The 20,495-nt window shown below is 45.0% G+C and overlaps 1 protein-coding gene across 4 annotated transcripts in view; it reads right to left on the bottom strand.

The window, feature by feature from the left end:
* LOC118158710 (SET-binding protein-like) overlaps positions 1-20,495 on the bottom strand; it is a 73,111-nt gene that overhangs the window by 45,325 nt on the left and 7,291 nt on the right. The gene's annotated exons all lie outside the window — the stretch shown is intronic.

Raw genomic sequence — 20,495 nt, 5'->3', positions numbered from 1 at the left:
AGCAACACAAGCAGATAAACAAGGATGTAACTGGGTGTGGGGGGAGTTGCAGGTCTGCCCTGGTTTTGATACATACCAGTATCAAAATCAGAAGAAAAGAGAGATACCAAAAAAGAAAAATCAAAATGATCCTGAAACACCCAGTTATTTCTGCATTGCTTTCCTAAACACACACAAGTTTCAAACCTTACAAATTGTTGAGTGCAGAGATTATTTTAGAAGGAAAAAGTAAAGAGGGAAGCTCAAGAAACTGCATGGCCAACCATCAAAGATTTGTGTCAGGCTGGGGAGAAAGCAAAGCTGTGGGAATAGCAGAAATTTCATGTTTTTCAAGCAGAAATGACAGCCTCGAGATAAAAAAGGACAAAATTTAACTTGGAAAATAATTTAAAAAAAAAAAAAACAACAACTGCAAAGCTATTTTCTGAAAAGGGAGTAAGAAAACTGCATTTGCAAGCCCTTTTACTGCTATTAATTTGCAATGACACATTGCTTACACTTGAAAAGGCTGGTACATGTGGTGATAAGGAATTTAATTGCATTCCAGTCCTTTTACCCAGTTGCATGTATATTTACCTACAAGAAACAGAAGCAGAATTCAGCTTGTGTTTGTCTGCAGAGTGCAAACTGTGGGTAGTAGAGAAGAGCATGTGCAAAAACATGTGCCTCTCACTGAGATAGGTATCAAAAGGCATATGCTTGGTTCATCTCAAGGCAGGCACCACTGAGCCATGAGATGATGATAATTACTATTATTGCTCCATGAGATCGTGGTGGGGAAGCCCCTCTGGGGAGAGGCAGTTGGGGAGGAAGAGCAGATCTCCTCTTCCCGAGGCAGCAGGGTTTGCATGCAGGCACAGAGAAGCCCTAGGTGCTTCCCAGAAGGAAAGGTGTCACTGCAGAAACCATTAGGGAAAGGGGAAAGAGCCCTTCCATTAGCAACGTGCCTACACCTGAGTCCTCCACAGAGGAGAAGAGATGCTCCTGCCTGCTGATGGTACCTTCTGATTCATACTTTTGTTTTCACATTGCAGCCTGACTCTACAGCTGTGCAGGGTGATTTTTTTTTCCATCTGTGATCATTCCTCTGCCTGCAACTATTGAACAAAAAGAGCCTGTCTTAGGCTCCTCATTTTTCTACTTCATCTGCACATGTATGTAGGTAACAGTGTGGCACCAGATGCTCCAAATCAAAGGCTACATTGATTTTTTCAGCAATTGCGTTCGTGGTTCCTACTAATACAAAATGATTATTTCCTCATCCAAGAGGCCTACTTGCAGCTTTTAAAAAGGAAAAGATGCTTTGTGAATACAAAATGCTTTGTGAGAGTGGAAATAGAAAGCAGAAGATTGCCTAAAACTGAAACACAGCAACGTTTCCGTCTTTAACACTGCTGCAGCCACTCCACAGCAGGGCCTCCAGCTTTGGGAACCAATCTGTTAAAAGCAGCAGCAACAAGAGTCAGAGAAGTCCTCTCCCACCCCAGAGACAAATTCCGCTGCAGGTTTTGGCTGACATCACCAGCTGATCCACATGCTGCTCTTGTGGTTTATGACCTCGCCATGAAGCACCTCGGTGGACTCATTCCCTTGTACCTTATTGCATCCTCTACCTAATTGCTTCCGCAGTGTGGCTGCAACAGAAATTCCTCCTACAGCTGAACACTTGTATTCCCAAGAGTTGACACATGCCACCAGGTCAAGTTCCAAAGTCTTTGCATTTGATTTTACTATACAATGGGAAGATGTTTCACTGAACAGAAAAGCACACAGAACCAGCAATTAATCTGATTCCTCCACTGGATTTTCTTTTAAACAAAAGGGGACTTGCCAAAGATCATCTCACATTATTCTGTGAAAACAGCATGGAAGGAAAGGAGAATGGTGTCAAGCACAATCTGTCCAATATACCATTAAATCAGAATTCCCCAGTTAATAACAATGAACTGAAATGTTCATGAACTGGTGTGTCTGGCTGGCCAAGGAAGTGCAACCACATGGCCAGTACAATGCATGAAAGATGTGAGAGCAGCCTGAAGGCCCGAGTCCCTCTGCCCTCTGAGTCCCACCTGACAGCCACCATGCCACCAGGCACTGGGGCTTGGCAGCAGCACTCATCTGAGCCAGCAGATCTCATTTTAGTCCCTTAGGCAGTTTGAAGGCCCTTTATCCTACCTCAAATACTTGTAACAGCTGCTCTGGCATCCAGTTTGGAAATTCAGAGGGGAAAATAAATAAACAAGGCTTTGAGTTGCAATAGGCTGCAAATCCAATGTGAGAGGTGGCCAGGCAGGACCTGAGCCTCCATGCCAGCAGTGAATGGCAAGAAAAGCTACGGGACTTTTGCCTCATATCTCCACAAAAGCCAGACCTAAAACTGCCAGAACTAGGGCAGTCATAGGCAAGTCAGCAGCAAGTGCGCACAGAAGGCCAGCAGTCAGCCTAGCTTATGGCAACAGAGACCAATCACTGCTAAAAGTCCTTGAATCTCTGGGGGGGGGGGGGCAGCCATTACAGTTAGGCCTGCCCCAGGCTTCAAAGGCTTGAGTCAAACCCACCAGAGGAATCCAAACCCTTATAAATCTTCCGTTTGGACTAGGTTTCCAGTGCTGTTGGTTTAAATAATAATAATAATACCCTATGCTCACTCAGATCTAGCCAAAAAAAAAAGCCACTTTATTTTCATATGAAATTTCTGAAAGCAATGTAGATTTTCCTGTGGATGTCCGATGCTTGAAAAACGCTCTGATTTCTGCACTTTTCATTTTTTGTAAAAAGAACTATATCGTTTTTTTGGGGAAGACAGGGATGACTTCTTTCAAAATCTGGGGGAGATCTTCACAACCAAACTTAAAACTTTTCCTTTCCTTAAATTGCCACCCATGTTATGTCACTCTATTTTTAATGCGTGATATTCCCCTACACTCTTCCATCATATTTGCCTCACATGTAACAAATATGATGGGGGAAGGATAAAGCATATTTACAATTTCTAAAATATCCCAAATAAACATCCTGTAGGAAACAGGAATGGATAAGCCACTACTCTAGCTGCAAAAGGCTACAGAAATGGGCAAGCAACTGAATTAATAATGTCACAGTACATATCCCTTACTGTAAAACAACATCCCTCCTTTTGGCCCCAGATGTTAGAAACTCTACTTTGAACTGTTATCACCTGTCCCACCCACCCACTCATTTGAAAAGATAAAAATCGAGGTCTGAACTGCTGAGTCAGGTTACAAACACCCAAACAAGACTTTTACCCAGACTTGTTTTCAGTCACTTCTTCACTGAAACCCCATATCATGGGTCTGGCAGGAGGATTTGTTAACCTCCTCCTAAGAAATGAACCACTGAGAACTAGAAACCATGCAGAACAAGGGGAAAAAACTAAGATTTCCTTTGTGAACTGGGTGAGTTTCAAAACTTCTGGTCAGAAGCTGGTTCTTCTCAACACAAAATCCTGAGTGACTGGGTAAAAGACTCTGGATAATAGCACTAGTCTGTAAATTATGAAATTTAAGCTTTTTGAAACAGCAATATACTGTACAAATAGCCTCTGGAAACTCAGGTTAAAGCTCTGAGCCTCAGTTTCCCCTGAAACTGATTTCCAGAGTGGTCTGGCTCTCCACACAAAAAACTCTAAGAAAAGATATTGATATTATGGGTGTCATTTTAGAAACCAAAACCTTTGATGGGGAGCAGACTTACCGTTCCCCTGAGGAAGGCTCTTATGTTTCAGCTGCACGAAGTACAGTTCTCCACACCAGGTTTAGCTCAAGCTTCATATCGTCACAGCTGAAGGAACCCCAGCAAAGCTCAGACTTTCCATTTGTCTTAGGCTTCTTCAAGTATCCTTTTTAGTTTCAATTTTTATTTCCTGTTTCCCTCCCGCCCCCTTCTTTCATTTTGGGTCTTCAAATTCAAACAAAAACCAAAAGCATCACTAACTCAAGACCCTTTGTATTTCTCTAGTTTTGACTAAAAACTAGAGCGGACCAAACAAAATCAAACAAGACATCACTTCAGTGTTCAAAGTGATTGTAGATCTTAGAAACTACCTCCTTTTTTATAGAGGATGACCTGTGCTGTTATATCCCTGATTTGCAGAGAAGGAAATCAAAACCGAGGAACTTTAATGGCTTAATATTTTCAACTTAAGCACAAAACTCATATGTTTCCGGTTTTATGGTTAGCATACTGGATGCACATGGGCTTTGAGGTCCAAATCCCTTTGGAGTTTAAGATCCACACCTTCATGCAAATAAAATGCACCGTGCACAAAAAAAAGCTGTTTTTTTGTTTTATTAGCTAATTTTGATTGACTTTTCATCTTCCAGCTCAGTTTTTTTCCCCCCTGCTTTTTAGCAACTGCAACTAGAGCTATTAAAGCTCTCTTGCTCCCTAATCCATGAGGAGCGCTCACATTTCTCCTAATTTCAGCACCTAGGAATTATTCCCTCTATCCTGCAATTTTGACCTCTTTTCCTTTCAGTGCCACTTGCACTCAGAAAGCAAAATTCAGTCCCAGGAGAATATACAGGATTTTTTTTCACAGGACAACACTTTCAGCACTTTGTTTTGGGACTGAAAAAGCGGGCAAGACATCACCTGCTTGAGTGAGCTCTTTGGACAAGGCAAACAAGTATCACTTTGTTCTCACTTGTGCAACCCGGGCAGCAACCAAGAGAGGTACAGGAAGGTCAAGACAGACCCACGATTTAAAGGCAAGAGGATGGCTGGGTAACTGAATGAGCTGGGGCTTCACTTTCAGCTCTTGTTGATACAGAGATTTATACAGAGAGAGGTTTTTAGTGCCTCAGTTTCTCTACCATGAGGCGGTAAACATGCTGCCTACTCCCATCACAAGGCTCCTAATAAAGGACTCCCAAAACAAAACACAGGACTGCAATGCTGAACATCCAACACTCCAGCCACTTTGTGGCTGTGCAAGCTGGAAATGTTCCTTGACTTGTCCCAGGAGCAGCAATATTACTCCAACCAGGTCATCCACACTCCAGGTGTAAGGCAAAGCTAGTAGAAGGGAATCAGACCTCAGCATACCCCCATTTGAAGATGATCCATAAAGCAAGGCAAGCTTTCTTTCCATTTGCTTAACAATAGACAAGTTTTGGACCTGTTGATGAATGTTAACATCTGTAACCAAGCCCATACTGACTACAAAAAAAAAAAAGCTTACAAACTTCTCTTTGGTATCTTTAAGGAACATAAGCATTTGAGGGACCAAATGCAATATAACTTGCTGGCCACAAATAGGATACAGCCCTGCCAAAATCTTCCTCAGCTGCAGCTTGTATTAGCAGCTATGGTATTAAAAAATAAAAATAAAATAAAAGCCCATCTCTGAGTTTTATGGCACAAGCATATAGAAAGAAATGTAAACTCTGCTGACCCTCATGCTGCTTTTTGGCTCAAAGAACTTCTTTCTACCTCTTTCCTTTCTGCTCGTCTCCTTAACTAACCACAGATTTCTAAGTAAAAGCTAAGTAAAAGGAAATTATGTTAATTGAAACCTTCTCAGGACATCATCAGCTTTAGCGGGAGCATTTGGGTAATGGTGAGGCAGAAGGCTTAGGGCAGAGGGGACATGAGTGATTAAATCGCCCCTTGGAGAAAGATGCCAGGGTGTGAAATGTCAGTGGGGTACCTTTGGTCAAATCAGGCCACACCTGGATAGAATTCCTTTCTCCCAGGTGCCACCAAAGCCTCCCATGTCTGAGAGCAAACAAGAAAGACTGCAGTGCTGAGCTGAAGCAGCTGATCTGTGATGCACCAAACAAAGTTTCTCTCTTCACTTGGACTCAGTTTCCTGCTGCAGAGCAACGCGCTGGCTGTGCCACGCTTTCACAATGACTATGATGACTGTGCCCATGTGCAGGCATCATGCAAGCGCTGCTACAGGGTCCCCCACTGCTAGTGGCAAAAAGAGAGTGCATCTCCATCAGCACCAGCTTTGCTTTTATGACTGTATAAGCAACAGCTGAAATTGATGCCACCACCCTTACCAACAGGAGAAACACAACTGAGGGGTACGGTCACCATTAAGTCCCTTTGGTTCCATCTTGAGCTACCCCTGAGGACAAATGCTGTTCCCAATCCCTTTCTCCCTGCGTAATCTCATTTCAGATTGAGAAAGTTATTGAAGAATGTTTCATTTTTCTGACTTCAATATTGTCTACATGGAGTGGATGTACTCAAGGGTTGAATGATTGTCATGTTTTACTGACACAATTAGATCTCATCCACATTGTTGTGGTGGTTTTACTCAGGTGGGCAGCTGAGTTGCACCACAACTGCTCTCTCACTCCCCTCTCCTCAAAAGAGGAAGGGGGAGAAAATATGACACAGAGAGCTCAAGCTTTGAAATCAGAATGATTTAATTAAAGGGAAGAAAAAAAAAAAAAAAAGAACAAGGCCACACAGAAGCACAGAGAGAAAGGGAAAAAAAAAAAAAGTTATTCTCTACTTCCCATCAATGAGCGATGTTTGGACACGTCCTGGGAAGCAGGGCCTCAAAACGCGTAACAGTTGTTTGGGAGGACAGCCCCTCCCCCATGAGAGCCCCCTTTTATTGCTGAGTGTGACATCAGGTGTTATGGAATATCCCTTTGGTTGTTGGTTTAGGTCAGCTGCCCTGGTGATGTCCCCTCCCCATTAATTGCCCACCCCCAGCCTGCTGGCTCCTGGGGGCTTGGAGGGAGTCCTGATGCTGTGCCAGCACTATGCAGCAATAGACACAACACTGGAGTGATACCAGTGCTGTTCCAGCTACGAGTGCAGAGCACAGCACTGTGTGGGCTGCTGCAGGGAAAGGTAACTCCATCCTAGACAGACCAAGCACAGTTGTGCACTGAACTCGTTTACTTTCTGACCAACAGATGATAGCCAGATCCTCAACAACACCCAGATTTTTTCATGCAGACACCTCTAATACCAATATTGTTAGCAGTACAAACCATGCAAGAAGCTAGACTTACAAAGCAAGTCTTCTGTGACAGCAAAATAAAATCAGAAAGGGGTCAAGTTCTCCTAGGGAGACAGTTTGAGTTCACAGTAGCGGTATTTTGACATTGCAATCACATAGGAAAAATGACCAAGCAAACTGCAAGCATCGGGCTCCAGGGATTTCCATAAGCATAAGCAAAAAGTTTCTGGAAACAGGTTCAGCTGGAGTGGTGTTTTGACAAATGTCCTTCCCCTCCTTTCCCTCCTGTATGGACCAGCTGGCTGACTTTCCCAGAGTCTCATTTTGCAGTCTGACTGAATACCACTCAAAATATTTTCTCAGAGTAGAAAACAGGAATTTGCCACTTGTCTGCCTCTATTCTGTTGCCTGTCAGCATTCAGCAAATATTTCAATCACAGCCCTTTGCATGCTGCTAGCCCCACTCATTTGACCTTTGGTCCTTCCCTAGGCTAATCCATCGGCCTTTACCTTCAAGTCTTTACAGCCAAGGGCTGATTGTGGGACAGGCTTGCAGGGAGGGGAGGATGAAAGGAAGGATAACTTATGACAGGATCCAATATTACAATTGGGAAGGGGGGGGGGAGAGGGTGCAAACCTCTGACCATGCTCCTTGAAGAATTCAACCCCCTTTACGTACTGGCAGCTGGAATTTGTGCTTCCACATCTAGAAGGTGATGAGAATAATTAACATATTTTTTAAAAAGGGGGAGGGTGGAAGCCTCCTTCATGTTGTCCCTCCTCCGCATGGCCCACAGCATCCCAAGGCAGGTATCCAATCATCTCCAGAGCCTTTGCTCTGCTTTTCCCACCTCGACCACTCTTCTCCCCATCTCGTGTGTCACCAAGATTAATAGCTAACAATCCTGCTGTCAAAAGCACATGTGATAAAAATAATGCCCAGAGCACAGCCTGTCAGCCTCAAAACCGTCTGCTCAACTTTGACAGTGAAGCTGCAGACAGACCAGAAAGTCCATGCTGGCCCTGCTGTCTCCCCAAGCATCCTGCACTGCTCTCCTGGGGCCATACCCAGCTGCTCACTCTGAGAAACCACTGACCCTTCCATCACATGGGTGCTTTAGTTGTTCACATCAGTATTTTGGTTCTCCCTACTGCAAACAGTTTGCTGTCTTATTTGTCTTTCATATGTAATTAATTGTGTTGTCTCTCGGCTCATTAGAAACAAGCCCCTCTCTTCTCCTCCCCCAGCCAAGTCACAGTGTGCATTATTTAGGTTAAATCATGTTTAAGTAACAACATAAATAGTAGGTCTAGTTTGCCTTTTGTCTAGGCTGCGGCTGTAGCTTGGCTCCGTTCTCAGCATGCCAGACCAGGAAAGCCCTTATCGCTAGAAGGGCTTCCAAAGGGAAGCCCTGCCGGGGGCTGCGAGTGCAGCACAGGGGAAGGCAGTGCCATCCACCCACCAAAAGGAAGGCTAGGGCAGTGGGTAGCAAGAGTGAGCTGCCAAACTTTATAAGGCAGGCATATAAGTCAGTGCCGCAGAGCAAAATCCAGTGAAATGCACTTCAAATGACATCACACATCTTGGGTCACCTGCTACCATACCATCCATGCAGACCTCTCCTGCAGCTAGCACTGAATCATAGAATCACAGAACTGTAGGGGTGGGAAGGGACCTCGAAAGATCATCAGGTCCAACCCCCTGCCAAAGCAGGTTCCTCAGAGCAGGCTGCCCAGGTAGACATCCAGAAGGGCCCTGAATATCTCCAAAGAAGGAGACTCCACAACCTCTCTAGGCAGCCTGTTCCAGTGCTCCGTCACCCTCACTGTGAAGAAGTTCTTTTGCATGTCGGTGCAGAACTTCCTGTGCTCTATCTTGCGGCCATTGCCCCTTGTCCTGTCCCCACAAACCACTGAGAAGAGGTTAGCTACATCCTTCTGTCTCCCACCCCTTAGATATTTATAGACATTGATGAGATCCCCTCTCAGTCTTCTTTTCTCAAGGCTGAACAGACCCAGGTCTCTCAGCCTTTCTTCATGGGGAAGATGCTCCAGGCCCTATATCATCTTTGTGGCCCTCCACTGGACTCTTTCCAGGAGATCCCTGTCTTTTTTTGTACCGGGAAGCCCAGAACTAGACACAGTACTCCAGATGAGGCCTGCCCAGGGCTGATTAGAGGGGGAGGATCACCTCCCTTGACCTGCTGAAACTCAGATGTGATGCAATTGGCAGACTTCTGAGTTTTTACTCAATTCAAAATGAAATGAGACTGTCTGAAGTGGGTTCCCTCAGTGCACTGGTTAACAGAAAATAATTGAGGATGTGAGTATACAGGTTCAAGCAACCTAAAAACCAACATGAATCATCACCTTGAACTCAAAACCTGAACCGAACTGTCTTACATGGTCAGGGTAGTTCAGCTAAGCCTGAGAAGTTCACTTGCTCACATTTCTGCACATCCTAGGCCAAAACTTAAAATCCTTGTAGAGGATCTTTCTGTGCAAAAACATACTAATATCAGCTGATGTAAAGATTTGAGGATTTAAATATTTGCTTCTAGCTGGGAATAACCACTGACAGAACGAGCATGGAAAAGCTAATTTCCATGAGATTTCCAGCTTAGTTGAAGAGATTTAATCATCTGGATAAGCTTCAGGTGAATCACCTGAACTTTTAGGTACTGATTCCAGTCAAGACCTCCCATCTTCTTTGTGTATGCACATCCTCACTGATAGACCAGAGCTAACCAAGTGCTTTAACTGATTGGACCAGGTTCAGTTTTGCTGGATTGCCTGCACAAAGGTTGTGAAGGCCTGCACAAAGGTTGTGAAGGGCTTTGGTGAAGGTTTCCATATGAAAAGCTCTGCAGACATATCCAACAGTATTATCACAGAATCACAGAATAGTCTAGGTTGGAAGAGACCTCCAAGATCACCGAGTCCAACCTCTGACCTAACGCTAACAAGACACTAACATTATATTAAGCTAAATTACTGCTTGAGAAAACTGCTTATACCAGGAATGCAAGGCAATGAAGTTCTCTCTTCCCAGCACAATCTAGGCACAGACGATAGTAGAACAAAAGCCTTCCACACTGCCTAACACCAACAAATCTCACCAGCGACATGGGAAGACCACCACGAAGAGCCAGGGCATAGTTCAGTTTTCCAGTCTATCTACAACTGGCCTTCTCCACCAAAAGGGCTTAAAGACCACAGAGGTCATAAGCATATGTCATGCAAGTCACTAAAGTTGTTTTTGTCAAAGACCCTCAATCTAAACTTGCTGCCTGGGCTTGATGCAACTGCCAATCTACCAGGAAAAAGTGCTGTTTTTGAGCTGAACCCACCAAAACAGCAGCCTTGCTTTCCATCCCTACCCAACTTGCCCTACCAATGCAGCTTCAGGAAGAGGCAGCCCCCCCCACCCCCCGCAACTTTTTCCAAGTATAGGGAGACAGTAAGAAGATGCCCACAGTTTAGTATGTCAGAAACACATGTAGCTTTTAGAGGATTCTGTATTATTAATATATGCTTCTTAAAAAACGTTCTCAAGAAGGAAGGGGGAAAGGAAGAAAAACATACACGAGTATGGAGGGAGGGAAAACGGACAACAATCTGAGACTTTCAATGGGAACATTCAAAAATAACATAAACAGGATCTCCTCTGCCACTCCAATCCTCTTTGAATTGCTTTCAAAACAAAAAACCTTTCCAAAACCTGACAAAGCACCAAGCATCAGTTTTAATGGAATACCAATAGTGTCCCCCCCATCCTCCCCCCCCTTCCCTCTACATATACACACACCTTCCACACCCCTCCAATTGCCAAATAAGTGACACTATGCAAAAAAAATTGCTTCAGTTACAAAGCTGAATAAACAAGGAATAATTTTGCAAGTGTTCCCATATGTCCCTGCTTACAATGGACACTAGTAAGATCTGCCATAAATAATTTATTCTTTCACACCATTACCCTATTCTCGATCTTAAAAAAAATAAATTCTGCCTATCCCATGTCCATTTTTCTACAACTTTCACACAGTTGAAACAGAAGCATTTCAGTAGCAGAGCCCACCCATCACGGAGCAGACACTTGCAACTTAGTTTAGCCCCCAAGGAAGGTTTAAAGGCACGTTTTACTGAAGCTAAAGAAATAGGAAAAGTGTTGGTTACTTTTTCTTTAGTATTTTGTTCCCATTAAAAAAAAAAAGTTTAATGAAACAGATGGGGAATCAGAAGACATAGGAGAGCTATTTCAACAGCAAAGTTGGTATGCTAGCACACCAAGTAGAAAGTCTCTACTCCAAAGGTAATGTGTTAGTGCATATAAAGAAGAAAGGGAGAATCATTAGCTGGAAAAGACAGCAACTCCCCTATGCTTCACCTCGGCCTGACTACACAAAGCAAACGCAAAGTAAACGCAGCAGCAACGCCCAAGGAATCGACGCAGCCTCCACCCCAGGGCTCCGAGTTTAGTCTGGTGCAGACACCAACTGCATACAGGAGAGATCTCCAAAGTGTAGAAAACATTTTTATTGTCTATTGTGTTGTTTTGCTTAAAAAAAAAAAAAAAAAAAAAAACCTTTGAATTCACACTTCTCCATTTCACTTTGTTCTCTCTGCTACTGAGATTTCTGTGTACCAGAAGCACACCTTTATCAGGGGATGATCAAGAATGTTTTATTGTTATTTAAAACCAAAAAGAATAATAAACATCTGCAGTCTAAATTATTTGAACAAACAAAAGAGTTTTCCCTCCCTCCCCCCCCCCCAACATCCCTCTCTAGTGTCAGATCTGCCCCTCCTCCTCCAGCACACAAATGGCCTCACACCAGACAGGATAGAGGGAGGGAAATTATGCATCTTTATTAAAGGGCCACGGCGGGGGGGGGGAGGGGGGCAGCAGCTGCCGGCTCCTTCCCACTACCCAGAATAGGGAACAGAGGTTGTGGGTAATCTGCTGGGAATGGGCTCGTGTGGCCTAAACTTTCGGCCACCTGCCAGCCCTCCCCTTGTCCCCAGAATTCAGCCCCCCCCATAACACCCTATTTCAGAGGGAGGACCCTCGGGGCACCCAGTTGGTCCTTGTGGTCCCATCGCTGGGGAGAGCTGGGCAGTGGTGGGAACCTGATGGATGCACCAAGCCATAGAGATCGACACATGAAATTGGAGCAGCAGAAGGTGGGATGGCCCTGCTGCAGCCCTGGGCAAGACACCTCTCTCTACCTCAGTTTCCCACTCGCAAAATGGAACACACGCTTATGGAGGCACTAAAAACCTATGCAGTTTGGCAATATTCAGACATGATGGTTGTAGGGCACTACCATCCATCATCCAACTCCTTTCTCCCTATCTCTATGGACTTTTTTTTAGCTATTGTTATGATTGGTAAGATAGGAGGATATTTTTGAGAAAAAGCAGCAGTCAAAATCATTTTTTCCCCTTTTTCTCCCCTTTCAACCTCAGAACAACCTTTACGTTCACCCTTCAAAGCTGTGGCATCACACCTACTGATAAACTTCCTTTCTGAGCTTCTCAGGCCTCTGATTTACCCATCATACCCTTCCTGGTTCTGCCTGCATGGCTATTTCCATCTGGCAGAGCCCAAATCCTCCTTTCTCCTTACCTCACTGTTTCAATTCTTCTCCCACTGGGCTGCCAGCTTTTCCTCGGGAACAAAGCACAGCCCCAGTAAGCAAACATTTCTATCCGTGTCAGCAGCCACAAGAAAAACTGTTCCCCTTACTTGCAAAGCCCCCCCATAATTTTATCCCAGACTTCACAAAACACTCAACATCCTTTCCAACTCCTTCCTCATGCTCAAAAACTAGCTGTGCTTTGGTTGCTTTGGCCAGTCTTTGGGTTTATTTGTTTATGGAGCTTTATGCTACCCATGCTCCTTATTGGAGCTGTTTAGTGAGCATGTTATCTGAATTTTCACGTTGTACATAAAAGTCACTTTTATACCTGTTACTCCCCCCCCACCCCGCCCCCGTCAATCTCTCAGGCTCTCTCAGTATGTCCCTATAACATCTCTTAGCTGCACAACATGACCTGAAAGGCAGGTAGTGCATTTGTACCATTAGCAACTACGTGGCCCCAGGTACTTGCAATTCACTAAGAGACTGGACTTAAAACACTGTGATTATCCAAACAAAGTGCAAGGACCATAGGCAGGCAGCAAAGATGCAGGAGAACAGAAGGGGAGCATAAAGCACCTGTGCTTTTTCTAACCAAGGATTAACACAGGTTTTAAACAAGGGGACTCCCTTCCCAGCTGACAACAGCAGCTGCAGCTTCTGACTTGCTTGCAGAGTGGCAGGGAATCAAATCAAAGAAAAAAGAAGGAAGAGGACAACCCTTACTTGGGGAGTAGGAAACACAATATAAGCTATTCTAAAACCCCTGCAAACAATGACTTGGTTTTAGGTCAGGCTCTCCTTCCCCCTTCTGTCCTGTTACCTTCCCCTCCTCTTGGAACAAAGGGAAATTGGTATTTTTCAAAATTCTTCTGAAAGCCAACCCAGCAGATGGTTCTCTCCATGCCGGGAAGGGAACAAAAAGCAAAACCTTCCAGGATACACATCACTGCAATGTGACAAAGATGGGCATGGTGGATGGCCTCTGACCCAGGGATTTCACGGAGGCCTATTAAACCATGTGGCCAAGATGGACTGAGTCAAGTTGTATCTCCAGCACACAGCTGCCATACCCCACAGGCTCATGTGGAGTTTTATTAGCTGAAGTCAGGCTAGATAGCCAGAAAAATAACAGGGTGTTTTTAGATTTCCATCCCATGTTTTCAACACATGATGGTCCTACACACCAACGTTTTAGCAGGTGGAAGTGAAGTTCAGCAGCCAAATTCATAATAAAATAGTAAAAGGCTTATTTATACAGTAATTAGCATCTGTGCTACTTCCTCATTTTGCTGCAAATAGATTCACAACTCAAAACCTGTGCAAAATCTTAGGTACACATCAGCAACAGGAACACCTGCAGATGCAAATAAAAAAAAAGGTAAGTCATTCTCTTGCACTTGGGCTGAGGACTTGGCAGTCCATCACAAGCTAACCTCCAATTTCTTTGAAACCTTATCTGCCTTCTAGGTGACATCAACAGCCAAATTCCCATTATTTTCAATGGTGACCTAATCAGAACCAAGGGCTCCTCATCCAAGCACCCAAGCCTTGCATTGCCTCCAAGGATGAAGCATGACTTTGTCACGTGTCACATCTGCCAACCAAAGCATGGGGAGCAGCAAAGGACATGCTGCCCCTCCCATGGAGCTGCCTCATGCCTCCCAAATTCCCATGAAGCATGTTGGGAATTTCTGTCCCTGAGTGGACAATAGCAGCTCCTGTCCATGCCCCGAGTCAGTGACCTAAGGACAGATCAATCCTTCCCTTCACTCTTCTTCTTGTGACTCTTTTGCCATAGTCACAGAAGGAAACAGGCTCCCCCCTTCCCCCCCCCCCCCCCCCTCAAATCAGCAACGTAGTTACAAATAATGCAATGGAATTAAAACAAGAGATAGGAAATGCTGGAGGGAATTCATCCTAATGATTACATGAATTATTAAAGGAAAGTATTCCAGGAAAAGCGAGAGGCTGTCTTTGGAAAGAGTCAGCTGAGCACTGGGGAAAGCAGTGTCAGCAAACAGGCAAGATGTTAATTATCCCCATCTAACCTACACATACATGGGCTATTAGTAAAGCACATCATCAATTCAGTAGCATCAGTTCCCTTGGTAGATGAGGCAAAACAAGTGCCTTCAAGCTTCCTGCTAATACACGCTACACAGGATACCGATTTAGGGATTTTCCCTACAAATGAAAAGATTTTGGTAGGAGGCAGAAATGACAGCTGATCAAGCCTCTGATAGTGTTGCTGCTCCCCAGTGGGAAAATATCTGCTTCAGGTCTATTTTTATTAGCCTTAAGAGTGAGTTTTCAGTAAGTTACCCACCTGGAAATACAGCAAGTGAAGATACCTGAGACAGGACAATATTTTAGCATATACTGAGATGCAAGGAAGACTAACAACAACAAGTAAGTTTAGGAATTAGTGTTGACACTGCATCAAAAGTATGAGGAAACCATTTCTCACATATCCTCCTTGGAAGTGTTTGCCAAGCGTGTTACAGAAGTGTCTCTGCACAGAAGCATGTGGTTGGGAACAAGCAGCATTGCCCCCATGGTAAAGCAAGAACATGATCCCGTGACGCATCTAAGCATCCACTGCTTGGCCCCCTCCTCATTAGACAGAGCCAAGTAGCCATAAAGGAGAGCTGGCTGTGGCCTCTGGCGTGGCTGCTTGTGCCACCACATTCCTCCCAGGAGCATTGGGCAAGGGAAAGTTACCCACAAACCCCCTTGAGGCTGATTCTCATCTTTCAGTATGTGGGTCAAGAGCGGCTCACACAAAGCTACAAGGCTGTGAAGCACTGAAATTCCTCAGGTTTATAGTGATGGAGTTGTAACACCGATGTCAATAAAAGATACCATCTCTCTCTAAAAACCTTGCCACCCAGGTGAGACAGAGAGCCATGAGAAACTGATGAGAAAATAAGGAATATTTACTGGAGGACTTGTTTACTCTTACCACATTTTAGGGTTGAGAGACCAGAAATAACTATTAAGAGCATCTAGATTGACCGATTGCAGACAGGCCTCAAAATTTCAATCCCCCCATTTCCACACCAAGCCCTAACTCTTTTTTGTGATTTTTTTTTTAATCATTAAGCTACCAAAGATGCAGAGAGTTAATTTTGAAACAAATTCCCCATGTCAGTAACAAGATGATGACTGGCTCCCAGAAGCCAGCACTTTAAGATCAGACCACCATCTGGGAGACTCAGTTGTGTTATGGTTAAGCAACCACAGTACAATGAAGAAGGGCTAAATGTTACTCCAGCCTGACAGATTCCTTGACTGAGTCATTAATCTGATTAGTCTCTTTCACATACTGTACTAAGAGACAAGATGTTTTTATTTCTCCTGCTTTAATTTTCACAGTTTGTGGGCTTCTTGCAGGAGGACAGTCTCTTCTGCTGCCTTCGTACAGGGCCCACCATAGTAGACTTTGATTTGCAAGAGGAACACGATGCATCATCTTGAAACAAGTCTGGCAGAGACACACTTAGCTCTGCAAATGCAGCTACAATTGACTGTTCATCTTGAATGACCACATCCTCATCTTCAGCAACTCTGGCTTCCACAAAGCCACAGTCCAGGCCATATCTTAAATAGGCAACATCATTTCTGTAGTAAGACACCCACCCCAGCCCTTCTGCTGGCCCCTTCTGTGAGCCCATAGCTCTGTGGGGTGGTTTTGGGTGATACTACCCCAGAACAGCAGAACTTTTCCCAGGTCGAGCAGCCTACTCAAAAGCATCATTCTCCTACTGGTATGCACACCAGAGCTTGAAAATCCCTCTCCTGATAGCAACCGCCTGCAGCCCAGAGTCCAAATATAATCACAATGTACAAATAGCACTCCGTGTCCTGAGATGAAGGAGCCAAGCAGCACAGAAATTCACTGCTCTGGATGCATGTGCCAGTATGTCATGTCTCCAGCACGTCTCTTTCAGCCCTCTTTTAACCAGCTTGCACTGACTTGGCCAGACCTTTATGAGGCTGGTGGGAGCAGCACCCATCCAGTCCTGCGGTTCAGCATGGGGGGAGCATGTTCCTTCCCCACTAAAGCCCTGCAGCATCTCCTCAGTCCCCAAACCAGCAGAGGGGACATTTTTGTCATGGTTTGAAGAGAGAGGCACAGCACAAGGGAAAAGGAAATGTCACAGAGGGCCAGCAAAACTCTCCCATGGGAGGGACTGCTACAAAACAAAACTGGTCATTGACAAAGACAGCCTCCACAAGCCATGGTCATGTGGCAGCTAATCAAATGCAGCAACTCTTCCTCATTTGGCACTCTGTGTTAGGTGGTAAAAGCTGCTCAAATTTCCCCAACCCATCCCTTTGCTGCCAGATGCATGCTTCTTAAAGAAATACTTGGCTACATGCAAAAAGAGTCACAATTCTTTGGGAGCAGACAGACAGTGAAGGATAGGGATCGGCTGGCTCAGGTAGAACACCAAGTTGGAAGAAAAACTCTGCTTTATTACTGTCACAAGATATGAATGACATGATGTGAGGCGGACACTGTTTCAACAGGCTTTGGAGAAGGACTGGTGAGATCTGGGATCCAGCATTCCCCACACTTCACAGTGAGGGCTGAACCATCTTTGTGTGGGACTAGCCTCCCCTATTTGACTACATGAAGGCCCAAGAAGACTCAGTTCCTAGTCCAGGCATCTCAGGAATCTTCAAGGACCAAGATGAACCTGAGTGGTTTTCAGCTCACAGTGAAAGAGGCCTCCTAAGCTCTGAAGTTTCTGCAAAGAAATTCATTCTTACTCTTTTTTGGGGAAGGAGCCTGGGGTGGTTGTGGTGGGAGGGCACCAAATCACAGCTGTTTCATTTGTGCCTTCAACAGTGTGGTAGAAAGAAGCTGGCCAAAAAGAAACCTGGGATCAAAGAGATGTAACTCTACACCCCAATACTTGTATAGAAAGATTAAAACCACCAGGTGCCTCATGCCTGTTAGAGCAGCTCTGAAGTGGTCTCTCCCCTGCTCAAAAGCCAGTTTACCCTAAACACAACTCACAGAAGACTTCCCCACTGTGCTGGCATTTCTGGGGCTCTCCTACTAGCCCATGACCAGGGCAGAGGCTGAGATCCACACCCCTACTCCTCACCTCCCACTGCTGCTGTGCACCTCAGGGACCTGCCACCAGCATCATTTAGAGCAGCCTCAAGGTTTCCCTACACAAGGGCGGAAACCAACCCAGCACAGAAATACAAAGGGGCTACAGGGGCTTCATCCCTTGAAAAACAAAGAAAAAAAGCCATAAAATCAAATCCTAGCACTTCAAGCAGATGCACAAGTGCCTTCTCCTCCATGCTAAGCCCTTTGCAGTGCAGGGAGCAAGTACTTACACCAACTCCCCAAGCCACATTCAATTTGCAATAGGAAGAGCTGACTCATGCAGGGATGCCCTTAGCAAAGGGAAAATAACCATGCACTTTGAGCAATTGGATGATCATGCACACAAGTCATTGGGGAGAGGAGTACAGCACGGGGGTCATCCGGCAAGAGATGCAGATGCACATGAGAACCTGGAGGGAAAGTGCAATGTGCAGTCAGCAATGCAAAGAAGGGGAAGGAAGCGGGGGTGGAAGTGGTCGCAATCTTGTGGAAGAAGGAGGGGTACAAAGGGGAAGAAAAAAAAAAAAAAAAACACAACCACGAGAGTCCTCAAGGAGGTGGAACTGGAGGAGAAAGTTACCTGTGTTTACCTGTGTGAGGCTAAGCAGAGGAAAGGAAGAAGATGGATAGAATTTCAAGGGAAAAGGTACTAGAACTGCTTCCTGTGGAGAAAGTGTATATACCTGCAGGCACGCAACTGGGGGGATTGTGAGAAAATCCAAGGACAGAGCTTTGTCTAACTGCTCACAAGGAAGCTTTACTTTCAACTGACTTGCTGCCACTTGTTTTTCAGCAACAAAATGCATTCACCCATCCCAAGCTCTCCAAAAAAAAAAAAAAAAAAGTTCAATAATAAAAAAAAGTTCAATAATAAATGAGTTAACATTCCCTGAAGCAGGACATTGCATGTATGATGGAAGCTCCAAAGAAACTTTATCAGGTTATGTTTAAAGAAAGGAGTGGGGTATGAGGGTGGGAAATGAAGTGTTTGCAGACACAGAAAACTAGACAGGGTAGCAAATGAAGGGGGGGGGGATAAAAACAAACCCCAGGAACTACTACTCATCAGGGGCTTGTTAAACACTACATGACAAGCAGGGAATGCTGATGGATTGCTTCTTTGCATTTAGTGCCACTCTTTCAGTGGCATTCCAAACTGACAGCATGTTTGCCCTTATCCAAAGGAAAAGGCACTTCTAGGGATGCCAAGGGTGCTGGGCTTGAGCAACCCTGCTGCAGGCAGGAAGAAAGCAGCACCAAGAGCAGTGCCTGCAGGGCTCACAGCAGGCAGGCAGGTTATCCTTTGGGCTCTTGGCTTCCCCCTCACCAGAATGAAACAGAGCCTTTTGCCAGTCTAGAAGCAGCCATGGTTCAGCCCACTCCATCCCCAGGCGCAGAACAGTTGAAATCAGAGCAAACACAAACACCTCCACACTTTGCAATTGCTGCGCAAGCAGCAGTACAGACAGCCCAAGCCGCAATTCACCCACCGAGCAGCCCTGGAAGAGGGGTAGGAAGCTACCTTCGCTCGTATCTTCAAGAGGGGGAAGCTGATGTGAAACTTAGCAAGGCCACAATGTAAAAAACAAGAGTTCTTGGGTTGCGGCCAAGCCTTGAAAACAGCAGAGCAGAGGCTCCCAGCACTGGAGCTCTCCCATCCTGCTCAGGGCCAGGGCAACTACACCCAGCTCCATCATCTCCTCAAGCACCTCCCCTCCCATTCACCATCATGTAACACCCCCAGGGCAATTGCTCACACGGAAAAGCAACATAAGTATATTAAAATATGTAAACATACATTAAATAGTATACCAGCTGGAATCAAAGGAGGGAAAAAAAAAAAACAAAACAGGCCCCAGCACATGAGCAGCACAGCTCTGCAGAGCCCCCTTCTAGTCACCACCGCACCCCATACCACAGTTTTAGAAATCAGGCTCTGGCCCCTATTGCCTAATTAGCAGAACAGTGCAAAGCATCAGAACAGGCGTATCTTCTTCCTCCTTAAGTGGCCACTGAATAAATACTCTATCCCCAATTCACAGCCCCTTTTTATATTGCTGACATTACCAGTCCTTTGCGTACCCACATGCTGTTACTTAAATTGCTTCCATGTTTTCATTACTTGCCCTCTGCACTGTGTGTATTGAAACTCATGCCAGAATGCTGAAGCGGTGTTTCAAAGCACTGGGGACTACTGGAGACGTGGCTGAAATTATTATGCAAGCTTAAGTGATTTTTCAAGTCCTAGTAGAGTTTGCTCCTCCTTACAGAGGAGGATAGTTTCACTGTAGGACAAGCCATCCCCAAGACACAAGCATGGTCACTGGAGAGCTGAGTGTAATCCAAGCTGCATCCCATCCATAAGCAAGGAGATAAACTCAAATAATGACATTGTGCCCACGTACAAGGGAAATATATACATAGGGCCAAATTCTCATGGCAAAAATCCAGAGGACAATGGAACAACAGCAGCTGCATAGCTGCCCCACCAGTTTAAGTGTGTTGTCCCCTGCTGCTGCAAAGTAGTTGGTTTTTTTTGACTTTTTTTCCCCTGGAGTTTGTGTTGATTAAAGCAACAGGCAAACAGCCTAACTCTGGAGGAGCACACATGACTGCAAGATCAAAACCACCAGAATCATTTAAATGTAACAATTACATTGTAACCACTACCGCAGCTTTCAGCATTTCTGCAAGTTATCTGCAGAAGCTACCTGCATGCTCCTCTCTCAGGCAAGTCCACAGACAGGCATTTCGAGTTGCAACTTGCTGCTTC

This window comes from Oxyura jamaicensis (assembly GCF_011077185.1).
Source record: "Oxyura jamaicensis isolate SHBP4307 breed ruddy duck chromosome Z unlocalized genomic scaffold, BPBGC_Ojam_1.0 oxyZ_random_OJ71741, whole genome shotgun sequence".
Taxonomy (NCBI): domain Eukaryota; kingdom Metazoa; phylum Chordata; class Aves; order Anseriformes; family Anatidae; genus Oxyura; species Oxyura jamaicensis.
The sequence above is the reverse complement of the archived record's forward strand: the minus strand, read 5'-3'. Positions and strand labels throughout refer to the sequence as shown.